Source organism: Nanorana parkeri, unplaced genomic scaffold (genome assembly GCF_000935625.1).
Source record: "Nanorana parkeri isolate BGI_ZX_2015 unplaced genomic scaffold, ASM93562v1 scaffold3403, whole genome shotgun sequence".
Taxonomy (NCBI): domain Eukaryota; kingdom Metazoa; phylum Chordata; class Amphibia; order Anura; family Dicroglossidae; genus Nanorana; species Nanorana parkeri.
The window spans coordinates 1-5,731 of record NW_017309671.1 but is presented as its reverse complement, the minus strand read 5'-3'; positions in this window follow the sequence as shown (position 1 = coordinate 5,731).

Genomic DNA, 5,731 nt, shown 5'->3' with positions numbered 1-5,731 from the left:
TTCATGTCCCCAGCTCCCCATTATCTCCCCCTTCATGGCCCCAGCTCCCCATTATCTCCCCCTTCATGTCCCCAGCTTTCCGCTCCCGGACCCCATGTCACCTTCCTTCATGCTTCCAGCTCCCTGTCTCCCCCTTCGTGTCCGCAGCAGCTCTATTCGGCACTGGGCAGCAGTTCTGTGTGATGAGGGGGGCGGGGATTACACCGCTTCCCACTCATTGGTTGCTTGCCCGGCTGGATGATGCTTCACGCTGCGTCCGGAACAAGGTGGAGGGGCGCAGCGTGAAGCATGTAGGGCCCAGGGCAGGAGGAAGAGGTCCCGGGACTGACATTAGCGGTTACGGGGATAATAAATATCCTGGTAATCAGCGGTCACCAGGGGCCCCTTCCTCCTGTCCTGGGCCCCCTCCAAGTGGCAGAACTCCAGGGCCCGGTCGCGGCCTCTGCGACCCTGGTAGTTCCGCCACTGCTGATGATACAATCAACTACACACACACACACACACACATCTCTTCAGATTGGTGCGTTATCTTTGGAGCAATCAAGAACCATCTTATATTTAGTCCCCCGAGGTGGGCCGAGCATAGAAAAGGGGCGGATTCAACAGGTTACACAACGTTAAACAATAAATACGAGCGACCAGTAGGACAATAAAAGGGGAAAAACTTACAGAAAAAGTCGAATCTCTCGGGCTCCCCGGGTTGGGTGGAAGATGCTCACACCCCTCATGGACGGGACCCCTCAGATGTGACCTAGAGCCGGCTTCAGATCTCCCATTATACCATAGAGCTCAAAAGCGAGTTACAGCCCACTTAGACCGGCCAATGGGATGGAAGGGGCCAGCTGTGGCCTATCATCTCCATGGTCTCAGGTGTTATTTTTATACTAACAATCTTTAAACCCTCATAATGGTTGCCAGTTATGGGTAATGGATCTGGAAGTTCTGGTTCTGGTTCCCAATGCTCTAATGTTATACACAGAGGCCAAGCTGACACTCTACACCGAACAGAACCAGAAGAACCATACAAAGACCCACATATGATGAACTCCATCAGACTTCCTCACGTATTATAGAGGTGACACCATCACGCATTATAGAGGTGACCCCAGACGTCCTCACGCATTATAGACGTGACCCCATCAGACGTCCTCACGTATTATAGAGGTGACACCATCAGACGTCCTCACATATTATAGAGGTGACACCATCAGATGTCCTCACGTATTATAGAGGTGACACCATCAGATGTCCTCACGTATTATAGAGGTGACCCCATCAGATGTTCTCACGTATTATAGAGGTGACCCCATCAGACGTTCTCACGTATTATAGAGGTGACCCCATCAGACGTCCTCACGTATTATAGAGGTGACCCCATCAGATGTTCTCACGTATTATAGAGGTGACCCCATCAGATGTTCTCATGTATTATAGAGGTGACCCCATCAGACGTCCTCACGTATTATAGAGGTGACACCATCAGACGTCCTCACATATTATAGAGGTGACCCCCATCAGACGTCCTCACGCATTATAGAGGTGACCCCATCAGATGTTCTCATGTATTATAGAGGTGACCCCATCAGACGTCCTCACGTATTATAGAGGTGACCCCCATCAGACGTCCTCACGCATTATAGAGGTGACACCATCAGATGTTCTCATGTATTATAGAGGTTAGAGAATCAGAAGTATAAGAGAATTAGGAAATGGCACCAATGGGGTCTCCCGAGGACGGGAGGAGCAATTCAATAAACAAATGTTTCCAGAAACCAGAAGAAGCAACTCAGAGATCTCCAAGCACAAGATCTAGACCGGACAAACCAATCAGAGGGTCAGACGGGCACCATCACTGACAAGACCAGTCAGAGGGTCAGACGGGCACCATCACTGACAGACCAATCAGAGGGTAGCAATCACTGAAGAGATTGTGTTACATTGTATACATGTATGATCCCTTCACACAGCGTACCCCATGATTCATTTTATCCCTCCCATATACACTCCATACACCACCATTTCCTGTACACAGATCACACACACACGGGGGTGGGGGCTTCTCACACACAGGGGGGGGCGCAGGGATCACACACAGGGGACGGTGATGTACCTTACAGTCTGTCCTCTGATCACAGATCCTCACTCCATCCTTCTTTGCAATATACAGACCACACTTGATGACCTCATCACACACGGCAGAGGGCACAGCGGCCATATTTGAAAAGGGCAAAAACAAGCACACCGCATCCAGGTCATATTAAAGTAAATCGTCAACTTTTCATTTAACACTCACTGAAGGTCCTTGTTCAGGCACTTCCTGTTATAGGGTGACAACGCTCTATCCGTAATTCAGGCACTTACTATCATGTGCTGACAATGCTCCATCCTTGTTCATGCACTTCCTGTTATAGAGTGACCATGCTCTGTTCTTGTTCAGACATTTCCTGTTATGCGGTGACAACGCTCCGTCCTTGTTCAGACACTTCCTGCTAGAGGGTGCCAATTGGGGTGTGCAGAAAGAACACTTAGGACCAACATGGGGGTGTATATTGGGAGGTGCAGAAAGAGCATACAGGACCCAACATGGGGGTGTATATTGGGGGGTGCAGGGAGAGCACACAGGATACAACATGGGGGTGTATATTAGGGGGCACAGAGAGAGCACACAGGACCCAACATGGCGGTGTGCAGAAAAAGTGCTTAGGACCCAACATGGCGGTGTATATTGGGGTGTGCAGAAAGAGCACACAGGACCAGGGGCGTATCTGCCGCGAGACAAACAAGGTGTTTGCCTGGAGCGGCAGATTCGCTGAGGGCGGCACCGCGAGGGTTACTGACCTGGATGCGATGACGCGGACGCCGGCTTGAAGTGGACGGCGTGTGCAGACGGCGGGCGGCGTTGTTTTGCGGTGTCACAGGACCCAACATGGGGGGTGTATATTGGGGTGTGCAGAAAGAGCAGACAGGACCCAACATGGGGGTGAATATTGGGGGTGCCATGAGTTCCTCCGAGCCTACCAGTAAAGTAAACTCTGGTTACATGGACTGTTTCCTCTCTCGGGGCTGTTGCATTGCATGTGGAGTTCAGCAATCGCAGACTGAGGTGCCGAGGTGTCTGGCTGTATCCAGAGCGGAGTCCCTGTCCCCCTGTGTGAGCCCGGGAACACATTGAGGGTTGTCAGTAACATTGCTAGAAGTCCTTACTCTTCCCTAATCTACTAAATATGTGTTTTTGATGTTGGTTCTGACCATTCCTTGTAAAGTGTACGGAACACTTTCAATGAATACCCCTCATGTCGGGGCGCTCGTCCTCTGTGTGCTCTTTCTCTGCTCTTTTAAATGGGCAGCGCGGTAATAAAATCAGCAGTCCCATCCCCCAACTTCCTCAATCTTCCTGTATACTATACACTGAGTGGCCAGATTATTATCACCCCCTATCAGTACTTGGTTGGGCCGCCTGGTGACTCCGCGAGATGATGAAAGGTGATGCGAGGAATCTGACACGGCACTGTTACCCTTCTGTTGTCTGGTACCAGTCTTGCCCCTCCCCCGTTCTGCCCTAACATTGACTAGTCGCTGACGGCCACAATTCGCACTTTCAGACCCAGATTTTCGGCTGACAGTCCGGTCTTTAAACACTTTAACAATGAGCCGCTCTTGAACATGTAACGAATTCTGCTGTTTTGCTGATACTCGCTCCATGGCTCCGAGCGCCAACAATCATCCCGCGTTCAAAGGCTGTTACATCGCGTTGTTTCCCCGAATCTTCCCAATCACTTCTACTGTCGTGGTAACCAACCCGCTTCCCTATTTATAATGGTCTGGCCCTCCAGCAACTTCAGCGCCAAATTATAGCTCATTTGCCTACAAACGTCAGGTGGTCATAATAATCCGGCCACTCGGTGTATATAATAATCCGGCCACTCGGTGTATATAATAATCCGGCCACTCAGTGTATATAATAATCCGGCCACTCAGTGTATATAATAATCCGGCCACTCAGTGTATTCCCGAAATCCTCACATCTCTTCATTATCTGGGTGAGGACTTCCTGCTACTATCTATGGGAAACGTTATAGTTACATAGTCGAGACAAATGTCCATCAAGTTCAACCAAAATACAAACATCAATAAAAACCTTCCATCCAAGGAACCCGCCGCTGATCCTGAGGAAGGCAGACAACCATTATAAAGCATGCTCCGAATTACAGGGAAATCGTTCCTTCCTGATCCCCTGAGGAAAGAGGATCTTCCCGGAATCAACGCTCTACATCACAATCACTTCACTGCAAGAAACATGGAGATAATCCGTCTTCCCTCTCCCCGCCTGAGACAAAGGACGTATTGAGTGGGGGCCCTTCCCGTGTTCAGACACCTCCTCCCTAACAACCTGTACACAATGTATTATAGACGGTCAGACATCTCTGAGAACTTCCCTCATAGAAATCTCTAATGAAATTCCCTTACACAGCAAATATATTGAAAGAGGAAGCTTACATCAGAAACCAGCCGGTGGTGTGTGTGTTGGTTTCCTGATCTGCCCCCTCCGTCTTAGTCACAGGGAGTCCTCATGCCCCCCTCCTCCTGCATGTCCCCACCATGGTCTCCAACAACATGGCTGAAAAGCAGGAAGTGCTGTGACATCATTACCCTAATCTCCCTTCCTCAGTCATGTCCCCATCTAGGTCTCCAACAACATGGCTGAAAAGCAGGAAGTGCTGTGACATCATTACCCTAATCTCCCTTCCTCAGTCATGTCCCCATCTAGGTCTCCAACAACATGGCTGAAAAGCAGGAAGTACTGTTACATCATTACCCTAATCTCCCCTGATGTGTCGAAAGTGCGAACTTATCGAGTTGTGGGACCGCATGACCCTCCTCCGTCATGTCCCCATCAGGGTCTCCAACAACATGGCTGAAAAGCAGGAAGTGCTGTGACATCATTACCCTAATCTCCCCTCCTCCGTCATGTCCCCATCAGGGTCTTCAACAACATGGCTGAAAAGCAGGAAGTACTGTTACATCATTACTCTAATCTCCCTTCCTCCTGCATGTCCCCACCACGGTCTCCAACAACATGGCTGAAAAGCAGGAAGTACTGTGACATCATTACCCTAATCTCCCCTCCTCCGTCATGTCCCCACCACGGTCTCCAACAACATGGCTGAAAAGCAGGAAGTACTGTTACATCATTACTCTAATCTCCCTTCCTCCTGCATGTCCCCACCACGGTCTCCAACAACATGGCTGAAAAGCAGGAAGTGCTGTGACATCATTACCTCTGGAACACTCCTTCCCTCAGGCTCTATTTGCAGTGTTCACATGCTATTCTACAGAGTGTGAATGGGTTTCATAAGTTATGCATGAATGTCCTGTGAACTCAAATCTGCAAGCTGGAGAATTCAGGTAGTATTGGACTCAGAGCTCCGGGTGGGAGAATTCCGGTAGTATTGGACTCAGAGCTCCGGGTTGGAGAATTCCGGTAGTATTGGACTCAGAGCTCCGGGTTGGAGAATTCAGGTAGTATTGGACTCAGAGCTCCGGGTTGGAGAATTCAGGTAGTATTGGACTCAGAGCTCCGGGTTGGAGATTTCAGGTAGTATTGGACTCAGAGCTCCGGGTTGGAGAATTCAGGTAGTATTGGACTCCGAGCTCCGGGTTGGAGAATTCAGGTAGTATTGGACTCAGAACTCCGGGTTGGAGAATTCAGGTAGTATTGGACTCAGAGCTC